Genomic DNA, 15,968 nt, shown 5'->3' on the forward strand with positions numbered 1-15,968 from the left:
GTCCCTCCTGCTGCTGCTGGTGTAGCTGCTGCTGCTGCTGGTGTAGCTGCTGCTGCTGTTGCTGCTGACCTCGCTGGCTGCTGAGGGGCTCCAAAGGTCGTGGCTGGCTGTTGGCGTCCATGGCTGACTGCTAGCTTGAAGCTCGCGGGAATGTTTGTTTACATCACGTGGTGAATGTTGGCCCAGCACGGTATCACTCAGCCACCGCCAACCCTCAAATGACTTGTTGCTACAGTTAATTGGAAGAAAGAAGCCGTTGTATTTGCGATCATGGCTTCAAAGATGGGAGGACAGGAGTGTTTACCCAAACCAACAACTCGCTCTCGGTTGGGCGTATGGGCAACTGCAATTGCTCTTAGCTCCAATGGTTGGAGGAAAACGCCCAGTGTGACGCCGCCTTAATCCACTTTGTACACTCGCAGAGGTAGCACTGCGCGTTCGTGTCCGCATAGGTTTGTGCTCTAGTGTGTGATCTTTGTGTTTTCAGCACTTTTATTCTGTATAAAAGAACATGTAAAATGATTTTTATATTAATATTTTTTCAGGATATGGGACGCCTTAATGAGATTCTCATTAATTTAAATGGGGAAATTTGTTTTGTTTTCTGAGTGTTTTGACTTGAGAGCAAAATTCCGGAACAAATTAAACTCGTAAACCGTTGTATGACTGTATTTGAAATTGTGCTTTTCGGTGATAGAGTGTTATGAGCTGTCTTTTTTCTTCTTCCTTCCGGTTCTTATAGAAGCTCTGTGAGCCATCTATCCAGCGATATGGGACACTATTCAGTCTGAAAATCAAGTGAATATACACCTGGTATTCGATATATGCGAGTTCGAAATTTGCGAATTCGCTCATATGCGACTAACCTAAATGTGCCGAGTATTCGTTTTTATGCGAGAAAAATTCGCTATTATGCGAGTATCGGCGCTGGTGCGACTGGTTGGTGAGGTATGGTGGCCGACTCGCACTAGAGGGAGGTGGGTGCAAATGTTTTCCCGCACTTTCCTCGCCTATAATTAACCTTTTCCTCCCTCTGATAGTAAAGTTTTTGTTGTTTACAATGTATTTTCATATTATGTTTTACAGTTTATCTGTACTAATGGGCTTTATTGTTGCTTTATTGCTTTGTTATTGTGAAACGGTGCCGGAATAAATAGTTAGAGGGTTCGAAAACGGGTCGTGGAACATAGCCCCCTATAATTAATGGGATGATAGGTTCGATATATGTGAATTCACATTATGCGAACTTTTTGCAGAACCTAATCCTCGCATATAACGAATACGTACTTGGTGTATTTAGTTATCAAACAAAACCTAGACTAAATTTGAATTTTTCCTGAGTCTCCTGTTTCTTGCCCCTACTGCTCGGTGCTGCTCAGCCCATTTGCTGCCTTTTTTTTCAGCCACCTTGAAAAATTTGGTGTACAGTGGAACCTTGGGTCACGAACAAATCGGTTCACGAAGAAATTTCCAAACAAAAAACGACCTGGGTGACAAACGGTGTCTTGAGCTACGAACAATAAACCCGACAGCATAATGAGGCAACAAGCCAGAAGTATCAGCGGGAGAGCGTCAGTTGATGTGTTCTGACCTTTCATTAATTAGCCAGGTAAAGGTGTGTAAATATAGATGAATACTGCGGATATTCCTTTGATACTTTGCTTCATTGTAGATTGATTCACATACCTCTTCGTCACTGAACTGAGTGTTGTTACCTGTCTCAGCTTTCGTTAATTAGACAGGTAAGGTCAGGTAAATATAGATAAATACAGGTAACTCGATTTACGCGAGTTTGGTTTACGCGTTTTTCAAATAACGCGGGGTCCAAAATCCAAATAAATGTTCAATTTACATGTTTTTTTTCGCTTATGCGCGATATTTTATGGAGTGGCCACCAGATGTCACACGCAACTGGACTCACACGGTGCCGCGGCCACACAGCTGAGCTCAGTTCTTCCCGCGCACCACTTGAACAACAATACAGTACCCACACTGCCACGCTACTCAACAACAACAACACCCTTGGTGCTGTGCTACCACGAGGGGAAGGGCAGCCAGAGGAGGAACCACGAGAGGGAGAGGAGTCAGAGTGATACAGCAGGCAATATAGGTACAAACCTACCTCTTGATTGATTTACATTGTTTTTGATTTACGCGACCTCTTCAAGGACACAATACTCGCGAAAATCGAGAGTTACCTGTATTGCGAGTTTTTGTTTAATAGTTCTCTCCAGGTAAGGTTATTTCACTTTTCTCTTCGTAATTGAATTGAGTGTTGTTTCCTATCTCATCTTTCGTTAATTAGCCAGGTAAAGGTGTGTAAATATAGATGGTGGCTTTCACTAAATACACAATATGGAAGAAAACTCTCCGTCCAAACAATAACATCTCTTCCCTTTCCCTTCCTCACCACCTTCCATTTATTAAAGCTGGTGTCACTGCGTTGGCGGTAGGGGCAATCGGCAACTCCAATTTTTCAGAGTGTGCGGGGGCCTTCCTGTTGCAGTGGTTAGCACACTCGGCTCACAACCGAGAAAGCCCGGGTTCGATTCCCGGGCGGAGTGGAAAAATTGGGGCGGCTTTTCCGATACCCTACGCCCCTGTCCACCCATCAGTGAATGGGTACCAGGTATTAATCGGGGGTTGTGTCCCGTCTCCTGGGATCTATTCCCTTCTCCTATAATTCCTTCCCCTCCTGTCTCTCTCCGGCATATGACCACAGATGTTGCGCCAACTAAACGAAACTTTCCAAACTTTCCGAGTGTGCGTTACGCATGGCCAAGGTCGGTTGCCCATATCTACAACGTAAACAAGTCATTCGCCTTGTATCGACCTGGCGCTATCTGCTACTAAAGTAAGGGCTGTTACCGATTGTGCAGCCGTTATCCAAGTTATGTACTTGTTCCTGCATTTAAATGAAAGGAAGAAGCGGTTGTAGACACGATCATGGCTTCAAAGACAGGAGGACAGGAGTGTTTTCCCAAACCTCGTCGAGAACTGTGCTGTGAAGACCGGGAGTCCTACAATTTTCACAGAATGGAGAAAAAAGAAAAGATATTTTGAACTGTGGTCCCACAGCTTCGTGGTGCAGTAGTTAGCACACTCGGCTCACAACCGAGAGAGCCCGGGTTCGATTCCCGGGCGGAGTGGAAAAATATGGGCGGCTTTTCCGATACCCTACACCCCTGTCCACCCAGCTGTGTATTGATACCAGGTATTAATCGGGGGTTGTGTCCCGTCTCCTGGGATCCGTTCCCTCCTATAATTCCTTCCCCTTCTGTCTCTCTGGCATATGACCACAGATATTGAGCCAACTAAATTAAACTTTTCCCACAGCACGGGGTGTTCTCTTATCTTGTCAATAAATAGTAAACAAAGCAGTTCTGGCTGTCCACTTTACGAGTCTCTTGGTAGACCATCTTCCACTGCTCCTCACTCCTCAGCCACTGCCGCCATCTGTTTGTTTACATACACCCGTGCGGTTGCTCGTACCCACAACTGCTGGTTCCATCCATAAGGGTGGAAAAAATCGTTGGGTGTATGGGCAACTGCATCTGTACCCCCAACGGTTGAAGGAAAACTGCCAGCGTGACACCGCTCTCCTCTGTACAGGGATGGTAAAATTAAATTGTTTTCGTCTATATTTTATCTGTTTAGTATTGAATTCCTCTTTTTTTGTGTGTTATATTTATTGATTCCCATTAGTTTTATATTATGAACTCTTTTTTTTCTTTTCTTTTTTTACGTCGTGGCCTATTGCGCCGGTAGGCTTCTTCCCGGTGGATCCTGATGGTCGGCCCAAGATTTCTTCCTGGTGGGGCCTGATGGTCGGCCCAGCCCGTTCTGGCGCAAGCGAGTGTTTTTATAGTGGCGCCATCTTGCATTGGCTCATGCTACCCTCCCGGAGCTCATCATTAATCTTAGAATCTAGAGTCCGGGTTGATAGGTGGTCTTCTGGACAGCATGTGGGTATTTTAAGCCACTCGGCGGCGGCTGAAAAATACCAGCTTGGTGGCACCGGGCGGGGATTGAACTCGCGTCATCCTGAACGCGGTGCCGCCACGCTGTCCATTCAGCCACCGCCTACCCCACAAAGCACTGTTGTAAAACTTCAAATAAAAAAAATCATCTGGGGTCCAGCAACAGATTAATCCATTTTAGATTGATTCCTTTGGGGAAAATAGCTTCGGTTTATAAACATTTCGGGTGATGAACGGCCTTCAGGAACAAATTAAGTTCGTGAACCGAGGTTCCACTGTATTGATTTTTTTTTAATTACAGGTAACTCTCGATTTATGCGAGTATTGTGTCCTTGAAGAGGTCGCATAAATCAAAAACAATGTAAATCAAATAAGAGGTAGATTTGTACCTTTATTGTCTACTGTATCACTGTGACTCTTCTCCCTCTCGTGGTTCCTCCTCTGGCTGCCCTTCCCCTCGTGGTAGCACAGCAGCGAGGGTGTTGTTGTTGTTGAGTAGCGTGGCAGCGTGGGTACTGTATTGTTGTTCAAGTGGCGTGCGGGAAGAACTGAGCTCAGCTGTGTGGCCGCGGCGCCGTGTGAGTCCAGTTGCGTGAGACATCTGGTGGCCACTCCATAAAATATCGCGTATAAGTGAAAAAACGTGTAAATTAAACATTTATTTGGATTTTGGACCCCGCGTTATTTAAAAAAAACGCGTAAACCAAACTCTCGTAAATCGAAAGTTACCTGTATCAGTGTTTGGATTATTGGATTTGTACTGTATCACACTTTCATGTTGCCATACCACATCCCTACCACAAATCATACCATGGTGCTGCGCTGAACGTCGCCTTGACGCACATGATACACCACCTAACTCAGGGAGCTTCGTGATGCAGTGGTTAGCACACTCGGCTCACAACCGAAAGAGCCCGGGTTCGATTCCCGGGTGGAGTGGAAAAATTGGGGCGGCTTTTCCGATACCCTACGCCCCTGTCCACCCAGCAGTGAATGGGTACCAGGTAGGTTGCGTCCCGTCTCCTGGGATCTGTTCCCTTCTCCTATAATTTCTTCCCTTTCTGTCTCTCTCCGGCATATGACCACAGATGTTGCGCAGACTAACCTAAACTTTCCTCCACCTAACTCTCTCCACTATAATCTTACGTCACACCATACTGTCACACCACAGCTGCGATGCTTTCTTTCTCTTGGCCAAATCATTTTTCATGCAGGGGATTGTGGAATGGATCCCTCTTTTCTTGTATGTTATCCAATATCTGTAAATTTTGATTCTATATAATTTTTTTCAACAGAACTCGTGTATGACAAGAGCTAGATATACTATATTTTTTTAAAATTATAAGAAGAGTTTTATTCCATTAATAAATTAGACAAGGTAGAGAGAATGGTTGACTGTGTGGTGATAATAGTGTTTCTTTGCAGCACCCCAAGACCCCGCGGGAGTGCCTTACCTTCAATGATCCTTCCATCCCTCAGGAATGCTTTGCTCTGCGTACAACTTTCTTCGAGTGCAAGCGATCTCTGGAAACTCATTAGCCTTAGAAATATTATTGTAGCTTGTATGATAGTCTGTTCACTTAAGTCTGACCCAAGGTGACAACATAAAGCTATTGAGCGTGTTCGTAAGCACAGTGCAGATTAGCAGAAAGTGCTGCGTGAGATAAACACAAATAGAGGTTATAAAGAAAACTTGGAAGCCATTGCAGTAGCCAATCAGCACTCAGCTTGCAAACACGCTAAGGTTTATGTTGTCAGCTTGGGTCGGACTTAAGTGAACAGACTTTAGTTGTTCCAAAACTCAATCTCAACACTGCTGCATGTCCCCCCATACCTAGAGAGTTGTTGAAAGAGAAGTGCAAAGTAAGCAAGGGATTTGTGTTTTTTAACTTGGATTTTTTTTTTTCTTTTTTTTTTTACGTCGTGGCCTATTGCGCCGGCAGGCTTCTTCCCGGTGAATCCTGATGGTCGGCCCAAGGCTTCTTCCCGGTGGGGCCTGATGGTCGGCCCAGCCCATTCTGGCGCAGGCGAGTGTTTATAGTGGCGCCATCTTGCACTGGCTCATGCTGCCCTCCTGGAGTTTATCTTTAATCCTAGAATTTAGAGTCCGGGTTGATAGGTGGTCTTCTGGACAGCATGTGGGTAATTTTAAGCCACTCGGCGGCGGCTGAAAAATTCCAGCTTGGTGCCACCGGACGGGGATTGAACTCGCGTCGTCCTGAACACGGCGCCGTCACGTTGTAATGCAGTGAAGTTAAATATTTGTCAAATGTTGCTACACTGTGCCAAGCTAAAATTTAAATTAAAAAAAAAATAGTTGCCCCTTGAAGACTACTACAAGCATTGCCTGTGGTAAGCGAAACCTAACCTGCATGTGTAAAGCAGCATTGTTACTGTCCAAAGAAGCATTTTGGGGACATTTGAAAAAAAATTGTAACTGCCTATTTGGAGATTTTTTTACCTTGATTCTATTTTGGTTCCTGGACTTGACCAGGCATATGTCCGACAATTGCTGGACCACGCATTTTGTCCAGGAAATCCGATATCCAGGCAATGGAGGGCCAAGTGTATTTTTCATCAATTCACCAACAAAATAAATTTTTACCAAAGATTTTTGTTTGTCCAACGCTAATTTTGTCCAATGCGATGCAATCTCTGACCAAATTCCCACGTTGTACACAAGGCCATTGCACTTACTTTTATTCTTTATTTTTTGTCTTTATTGTTCATAAGTTTTCTTGTTAACTGGGACAGCTTAAAGTTATAGCTTTAGTTCTTTTTTTTTTTCTACGTCGCGGCCTATTGCGCCGGTAGGCTTCTTCCCAGTGGGGCCTGATGGTCGGCCCAAAGCTTCTTCCCGGTGGGGCCTGATGGTCGGCCCAACCCGTTCTGGCGCAGGCGAGTGTTTATAGTGGCGCCATCTTGTGTTGGCTCATGCTGCCCCCCGGAACTCATCTTTGAGCCTCTCTTTGGAGAGGTTATCTAGAGCACAGATTGATGGGTGGTCTTCAGGCCAGCATGTGGGTAGTCTTAAGTCACTCGGCGGTGAATAAGAAACCTCAGCTGTGCGGTGGCCAGGATTCGAACCCGCATCCCTCCTGGAGCTCCTGAACGCGGGGCTGTCACGCTAACCATTCAGCCACTGCCTCCCTGGTCAAGGAACTCCCAATAAGGCCATAACAAACTGATAATGGTGTAAACACTATACAGTTATGAATTGTGTCAACTGTTTACACAAGTATTAAAATTCTGTAAACACTGTAAACACCATTATTAGTTTAATCGCTACTTTTTTCCATCTCTCAGAAAAAAAAACGTTGTCTCCTCCCTACTGCGCATACGTGGCCCGGGCGCCCGGTGTTGTATGAAATATCTTCGGTGAAGAGATTTCATACTTAGATCATCAACATTAAAACACTAGGTAATTTTTTTATGTCAGACTCAAAAATCATTATATCAAAGAGAAAAGTCATTTAACTTTGCCCCCAAAATTATTATTCACTGCCTGAAATTTGTGATCCATTTGTAAAGAGCGCAAACATAGACCAGCAGCTTGTGTTAACACGTGGCAGCGTGGAGCATGGCCTCTCAGCTGCGTCTCGAGTGACGGAGTGAGTGCCAGTGTTCCGGTTCCCAGTGCTTCAGTGCTTCTTTACTGAAGTGATTGTTAAAGTGTTAATGGTGATAAGTAAGAATAACTGAATAAGTAGTGATGGGCCAGTTCACGAGAGACCAGTGTTTGTAAACAAAAGCGCCAGCTCTTGACGGTGGGGACGCCAAATAACACAACACCGGTTCAGGCGTTTCTAGTATTACCGTCCAAATATACGTGTCAACGTGTGGTTTTCAGGTTTTGTAAGTTTTCTAAAATAGATAATGATAATTTGAATTCATTTATGTTTTTTTTATTTGAAATATTAATACAGTATCGTTTTCACCTGTCGAACTTATCGCTAACTATAATACCCTCTCGAGTTTCGCGCTCGCTTCGTTCCGAAGATACAGCGCTAAACTCGAGGATCGCGAAGCTCGAGGTATTGAAAACATTGAAAAAGTGCTTATCTGTCCCGACCTGTGGATTTTTATTTTTTTTATTTTTATGTGGGCTATGGCGCCGGTAGACTATTCACCTGGGCCTGATGGTCGGCCCCGAGCCCATCATGGCGCAGGCAACTGTTTATAGTGGCGCCATTATAATTGGCTCATGCTGCCCCCCGGAGTTCACTTTATTTTCCTCCTTTACCCCCTTGTTATCTCAAAATACGTACCTTGGAAAAAGAAAGTAAACAGGAAGAGAGAACGGGTCATTTCAAAGCCACAGATGAAGCCTTACGATTGGCTCTGAAAACACGCTTGTGATTCGCTGGGAGTCCGATGACGTCATCGCCGGCGCTCACCCGGTCAGCGGCCTCGCTGCCTTAAGGCAGTGTCACACGCCGTTTTCCTCTAACCGTTGTGGCCACTGGCAACACCCGTGCGCCCATCTGGGGGCGAGTTGTCGGTTGTCCGTAACATGGTGTCACAATGGGCCTTTTGTTTCCCACCACGTTGGCGGCAGCTTGGGCAACCGGCAAATCCAACTTTTCCGGGTGTGCGTCACACACGGCCAAGGTCGGTTGCCCGTTTCCACATCCACAACGTAAACAAAGCACTTGCCCTGTATCGACATGGCGTCGTCTGCTAAAGTAAGGGCTGCCGCGGCTTGTGCTGCCATTACCCAAGTTATGGACTTGTTGCTGCAGTTAAATGGAAGAAAGAAGCTGTTGTGGGTGTGGCGTGTCTGAGGTTCTTCCGTGCAAGTTCTCATTCTCACCAGTGCGCGTGAGCGGCCAACCCACCCATCTAGACTCCGACCACAGAAACACGTGGATCGAGTAACAACAAGGACACATACACACACACACACACGCACGCACACACCAGACTCATCATGAACCATGGCAGATGTTTCTCACAAACAAAAATGGCTTCGCCATTTCCTAGTGTGTGTTAGAACTTATTTGGTGAGTGGTTCATACAAACCAAACATACCCAATGGCAAGAAGAGAGCAGCGTTAAAGACGACTGCTCTCTTCTTGCAAAGAGCTAGGTTTGGTTCATGTGAGCCACTCCCCATATACGTTCTAATACATTCAAGAAATGGTGAAGTTATTTATGTTTGTCAGAAACATCTGCCATGGTTCCTAATGAGTATGGTGTGTGTATGTGTGTGTGTGTGTGTGTGTGTGTCTTTGTTGTTACTCGATCCACGTGTTTATGTGGTCGAAGTCTTGATGGGTATGTTGACCGCTCACGCGCGGTGGTGACAATGAGAACTGGGACGGAGGAACCACAGACACGCCACACCCACAACTGTTTCTTCCTTCCATTTAACTGCAGCAACAAGTCCATAACTTGGATAATGGCAGCACAATCCGCGGCAGCCCTTACTTTAGCAGACGACGCCATGTTGATACAGGGCAAGTGCTTTGTTTACGTTGTGGATGTGGATGTGGATACGGGCAACCGACCTTGCCCGTGTGTGACGCACACCCGAAAAAGTTGGAGTTGCCGGTTGCCCTAGCTGGCGCCAACTCGGTGGGAAGAAACAAGCCCTATGTGACACCAGCTTACGGATAACCGTGAACTCGCTCCCGGTTGGGAGTACGGGCGTTGCCCGTAGCCCCAACGGTTGGACGAAAACGGCAATTGTGACACCGCCTTAAGGCAGTGAAGCCGCTGATAGGGTGAGCGTCGGCGATGACGTCATCGGACTCCCAGCGAATCACAAGCATGTTTTTAGAACTGTCAGTCAATCGTAAGGCAGCCGCCTTCAACTGCGTCTCTCTCTCTCTCTCTCTCTCTCTCTCTCTCTCTCTCTCTCTCTCTCCATAGCCACAATGTTTGGAGGAAAAAGTCCAGTGTGATACTACCTTTTTAAGGTAGCGTGCGCGACGCCGATGGTAAGTAGACGTGACCCGTACGTGTCAAAGCAGCGCGAAACTCGGGGGTTTTAATGCGCGAAAGTCGGGATGTTAAGAATTTAGGACTAACCGCGAAACTCGGATAGCGCGAAACTCGAGAGGGTACTGTAGTGTCGGAATTGTGGATTTATATCGGGTATCGGTTATCGGCTATATTTGTGTCTCCAGTTAACGAATATTGGTTATCACCGATAAGGTTTTCCATGATCAGTTATTGGTTATCGTGAATAAGGTTTTCTGTTATCATGTCCACCTATGGTAGGGAGTTCCTTGACCAGATCCAAAACTATACATACAATTAATAATGATATTATTTAAATTATTTAAATTATTAAACTAAATATCCACAGTCGAGTGAATTTTAGGCTGTGGATATTTAATTTAAATGTTATATTTAAATATGTTTTAATGATTTTTGTAAGGAACTGCACTTGCTACTCTTTATAAATAATGTTTTATTTTTTTTTTTAAATAAGAATGCTAATTTAAAAAGAATTAAAATACATTACTTCAGTTGAAGCATCTTCAGAAATATAAAATGCTACTTCCCTCCTCCCTGCCTGAGTCTCCCCCATCCCTTGTCCAGTCTTTTTATTTATTTATTTACTTTTTTTACTTCGTGGCCTATTGTGCTGGTAGGCTTCTTCCTGGTGGATCCTGATGGTCGGCCCAAAGTTTCTTCCCGGTGGGGCCTGATGGTCGGCCCAGCCCGTTCTGGCGCAGGCGTGTGTTTATAGTGGCGCCATCTTGCATTGGCTTGTGCTGCCCTCCCGGAGCTTATCTTTAATCCTAGACTCTAGAGTCCGGGTTGATAGGTGGTCTTCTGGACAGCATGTGGGTAGTTTTAAGCCAATTGGAGGCGGCTGAAAAATGGTGGTACCAGGCGGGGATTAAACTCGCGTCATCCTGAACGTGGCGGCGTCACGCTATCCATTCAGCCACTGCCTCCCCACATGCAGGCAGTTCCCAAAATCATTATCCAATCAGCAGAGCAGGTGTGCACTTGGCTTTTCATGTGCAAGGGTGTAATATTGTGCAAGGCTTGTGCAGTGTGCCACCGATGTTCACTGGAGCACAATGATGTGCAAGTGCATGTTGCGTACCTGCCCAGCACTGTTCTTCGGTAACTATCTCACATTAAATAGAGGGTCTACGGTAAAACGGCGTTAGCCAGCTATTATCAGTCTCATGTGGTGGGGAGTAAAGGCTCATTGCCTCATGAGCCCTCCTCTTCCAACTAACAGCCTTCTACTTCTTAAATTAATGTTAATTTGATGTGGTGGCTAAGTGATTAGTGTGCCGGCGCTGCAAACAGGAAGATGCGGGTTCGAGTCCTGCCCGCCGCCACAGCTGGGATTTTTCAGCCACCGACAAATGGCCTAAGGCTATCCACATGCTGTCCTGAAGACCACCTATCAACCCAGACTCTAGATTCTCTGAAGAGGAGGCTCAAAGATAGCTCCAAGTGGCAGCATGAGCAAAGCAAGATGGCTCCACTATAAACACTAGCCTGCACCAGAACGGGCTGGGGCCGACCATCAGGCCCTACGAAAGTGTACCGGTGCCATAGGCTCTTCTAAACTTGCTTACTCCTCACACCACTTCCAAGAGAGGAATAACAAGACACTGATTCAACTCCATTTGAACATTTATTTGGAATATTCCTCTTGTACACTTTTGGGAGCAGGGCTTTTACAGGCTTTTTTTTCCCAACTCTTGACTGCCTCCAGTCCTGTAAAAAAAAAGAGACATCATGATCAGCGAGTTAATTAAATTGTTAAGTCTTTAAATTTATCTTGGTGCATAATCAACATCCTACTGTAGAATACAAATGTGACAAGCGAATTGTGGCTGAATGGATAGCGTGATGGCACCGCGTTCAGGACGACGCAAGTTCAATCCCCGCCTGGTGCCACCAAGCTGGGATTTTTCAGCCGCCGCCGAGTGGCTTTAAACTACCCACATGCTGTCCAGAAGACCACCTATCAACCCGGACTCTAGATTCTAGGATTAAAGATGAGCTCCGGGAGGGCAGCATGAGCCAATGCAAGATGGCGCTACTATAAACACTCGCCTGTGCCAGAACGGGCTGGGCTGACCATCAGGCCCCACCATGAAGAAGCCTTGGGCCGACCATCAGGATCCACCAGGAAGAAGCCTACCGGCGCAATAGCCCACAAAAAAAAAAAAAAAAAAAAAAAAAATAAAAAAAGGCCAGTACACATGAGGGGGTGAATGCAGCAATTGAATTTGTCAGAAGAAAGCTGGGATACTCAAGGCTCTAAAATAGTACCATGATTTTAGGCACAGAAAATATTTACGTATGAAAGTCCTACAAAAGTCACTAAAACTCCAGGACAAAAAATAAGTAATAAATAATACAGAGGTTTAGCTTTCTAACCAGTAAATATACTTTTGTACATTGAAACTGTAGATTATTTGTAAAGAAAATTATAGCTATGGCTTTATTTTCGTTCGGTTTCAATGAAGGACTCTAAAGCTGAATTATGGTAGTGTGAAGCCTGTATTCAGTCCCTTGACATGAAAGAAATGGAATACCTCTCATTTGCTTCTCAAAAAGACTTCCAGTGATATGTGAAAAATGCTAATGTATTAACCCGGTAGCAGCAACGGGCCAAATTTGTGGCTTTACCGTGTAGCAGCGACGGGCCAAATTTGTGGCTTTACTGTGTAGCGGCGACGGGCCAAATTTGTGGCTTTACTGTGCAGCAGCGACGGGCCATATTTGTGGCTTTACTGTGTAGCAACAACAGGCCAAATTTGTGCTATGATATAAACCACCCAAAATAGATGATACATAATCTGATCACAAATGCTTTGATATATATTATGAAATGGTTTGAGTGAGGGGTGATTTTTTCTCATTTTTCTTGCTTGGAGGGACCATTAAGAAACATGATCCCCACTGCTACACATTTGTCGTTAATGTGTCGGCTTCATTTAAGATGAATGAGAATAGAAAAAAGTTTTGCATACACTATCTTGAGACACCATCCATCAGGCAAAATCAGCCCATGATGTTTACTTTAGTTAGAATGGTGACAGAGGGTGACACAAGGCACCTACATGCTCTTAACCATTTCAGTGCTAAATTGTCACTGCGCCGCTGTGTGATCTGTGCTGGTGGTGCTAAATTGTCACCGCGACTATTGATGAGTTTTGAATCTCCCGTTTACAATACATGTTTCAACACTATTCCACACTCCATTATAACTCTATTCTGATTGGTTCATGACATATAGAGGACTGTTGCCATCCTTTATATTCTTTCTAGGTTTTTATGTGTTTCTTCTTATGGGGAGACCACACTGCATCTGCATATTCCAATTTAGGTCTAATCATAGTGGTTATTAACTTTTTCATCATATCCTTACCCATGTAGTGGAATGCTAATCCTATATTTCTTACCATTTTATACGTATCACCGAATATCCTATTAACAAGACTCTCAGGCTGTATATTATCCTGTATTGTCACTCCCAGATCTCTCTTCTCTTCCTGAACTTTCTTTAATATTTCTCCATCTCATCACCATCATCATTTCATCGATACCTGCTCCTAGGAGCTCCCTCCTTGCCTGCTCAAAGTTTCTCAAAGATCTTTCCCCCCTCTCCCTAACATACTCTTGCACCCTATCCCTCCATTTCACTGGAGATCGTCCTCTAGCATTCCCTCCCTCTATCTCACTCACATATACACCCTTCTAGTCACCTTACTCTCCTCCATTCGCTCCATGTGGTCAAACCACTTTAAAGTCTGTCACTTCACTTCTTCCACCACTTCACACTTCTTTCCTTCACCCCCATAACACATTCCAAAATGCTCGTACACACATTCATTGCTAATTCCATCCATTCTACTCACACCACAAGCACTCCTCAAATAACTCATTTCCACTGCCTGCACTCTAGACCTCTGACTTTCATTCCAGCCCCACATTTCTCTTGCGTATGTGAGGGTTGGTACTATTATTGTATTTCTCAAATCCCTCTTTACCTCCATGCTCACACTTCTGCCATTCATGATTCGTCCCAAAGACCCTACCACCCTTCTTCCTTGCAATGCCCTTTCTCTTATCTCTCCCTCCGTACCACCATGCTTACACATAACTGATCCAAGGTACTTAAACTCAAGGACCTCCTCCATTTCTTCACCATTCAAAATTATTTTCCATTCTTTTTCACATTCAATTCCCACTCTATATGGGCATACAAAATCTACAACCTCACTTCTACTTCGCTCACAAGCCATCACTTTACTTTTGTAGACATTTACTTTCAGCTTTCTCCTGTTACAGACACTATCAAAAACACTGACCAAATTTTGAAAGTCACTTTCATTTTCTGCAATGAGCACTGTGTCATCAGCAAACAGTATCGAATTCAGTGCCCACTTCCTTCCCTCATCGAACATTCTTACTCCAACTTCCCCAACTTTGCCCTTCATTTCTCTAATAACACCATCCATATGAATATTGAACAACCACAGTGACATGACACACCCCTGCCTTAAGCCCACTTTTATGCCAAAATGTTCACTTGTTTCTCCAGTAATTTTGACACATGCAGATGCATCCTCATAGAAAGACTTTATTGCACTAAGCAGTTTTCCTCCCACACCATAAATCTTTAAAACATCCCACAATGGAATCCAATTGACTCTGTCATAAGCTTTTTCCAAATCCATGAAGGCAGCGTATAGTTTTTTTCCTTTTGCAATTATTTTTTCTACTACCATCCTGAAGGAAAATATCTGATCCACACATCCCGTTCCCTTCCTGAAGCCTCCTTGTTCTTTACTGATTTTCTCTTCTGTAAGTCTTTGCACCCTCTCTATTATGACTTTTCCATATACCTTTCCAGGTATACTCAGGAGACTTATACCTCTATAGCTTCCACATTCCCCTCTCCTGCCCTTCCCTGTACACTGGGAGAATGATGGCTTTCATCCAGTCTGCTGGCAGCCCCCCCCTCCCATGCTACTTCACATATCTTGACCATCCATTTAATAACTACATCTCCTCCACACTAAACATTTCCACTGTGATTCCATCAATTCCTGCTGCCTTTCCATTTTTTAATCTTTTTATTGCTTGATTTACTTCTTCATATACTCCTCTTCTACCTCTACTCAAAACTGCTGCTGTTACAGCTGCTGGACGTCCATCCTCAAAATTCATTAAGTTTTTTAAATATTCTCTCCATCTCTCTTTCACAGCTTCCTCGTCTTTCAACATCTTTCCATTCTCATACATAACTTCATATATTTTATATATTTATATATTACTTCTTTTCAATATGATTTCCTGTTCCTTTTATATTTTTCACTTAGTCTTTTTCCAAAGTCTTCATCAACTTTCTTCTTACTTTCTTTTATTGCTTGTTGTAATTTCATTTTGCATTCTCTATATTTTTTTCCTTTCCCTTTTTACTTGCTCAGTCACATTTCTTTCTTGAGTTTTCTTAAAAAGTTCCCTTTTCTCCTTTACTATCCTCTGTTCACCATGGATTTCCTTTTCTTTTTCCATCTCTCACCACTTTCATCCCTAACACTTTTTTTGTTGTAGTTACCATTATTTCTTTGAATGTTCAAAAAACTTTTTCAATATTTGTATACACTCTTCAATTTACGTAAAAAAAACAGGACGAAATCTTCAAGCAGTAGTAGTGTCGCATACAAGCAGCGGTCGTGGATCTGGTGATTGAGGATATAAGGTAACTTATATAAAATAATAGGCAGCATGCACTTTGAAACGTTAAAAAAAAAAAATAGCAAATTTGCGTAACTTTAGGTTGAAATCTTCGTAAAATGAATGATAACTGTAATCTGTGGCAGAAGCTGGCCCAGCGGAGGAGATAGAAGATACCTCTGGAGAGGGGGAATTCGGCCGCCCTGATGTTCGACGGCCTGGTGGAGCTGGTCGACAGGGGAGAGCTGAGAGCGGGCCGGGCGGGTCCCTGGGTGGCCATCTCTCCCAATGGCCCACATGCGCCCCTCGATGTCG

General features: G+C 44.3%; 1 protein-coding gene across 1 annotated transcript in view; it reads right to left on the bottom strand.

Moving 5' to 3' along the window:
* Positions 1–11,573: 11,573 nt before the first annotated feature.
* Positions 11,574–15,968, bottom strand: part of LOC127004773 (pre-mRNA-splicing factor ISY1 homolog) — a 70,623-nt gene continuing 66,228 nt past the window's right edge. The window contains exon 8 of the mRNA XM_050872880.1: positions 11,574–11,675. The gene's annotated coding sequence lies outside the window, so the exon portion shown is untranslated. The remainder of the gene's footprint in view (positions 11,676–15,968) is intronic.

The sequence above is a fragment of the Eriocheir sinensis genome, chromosome 29 (genome assembly GCF_024679095.1).
Source record: "Eriocheir sinensis breed Jianghai 21 chromosome 29, ASM2467909v1, whole genome shotgun sequence".
NCBI classification, from domain to species: Eukaryota; Metazoa; Arthropoda; class Malacostraca; order Decapoda; family Varunidae; genus Eriocheir; species Eriocheir sinensis.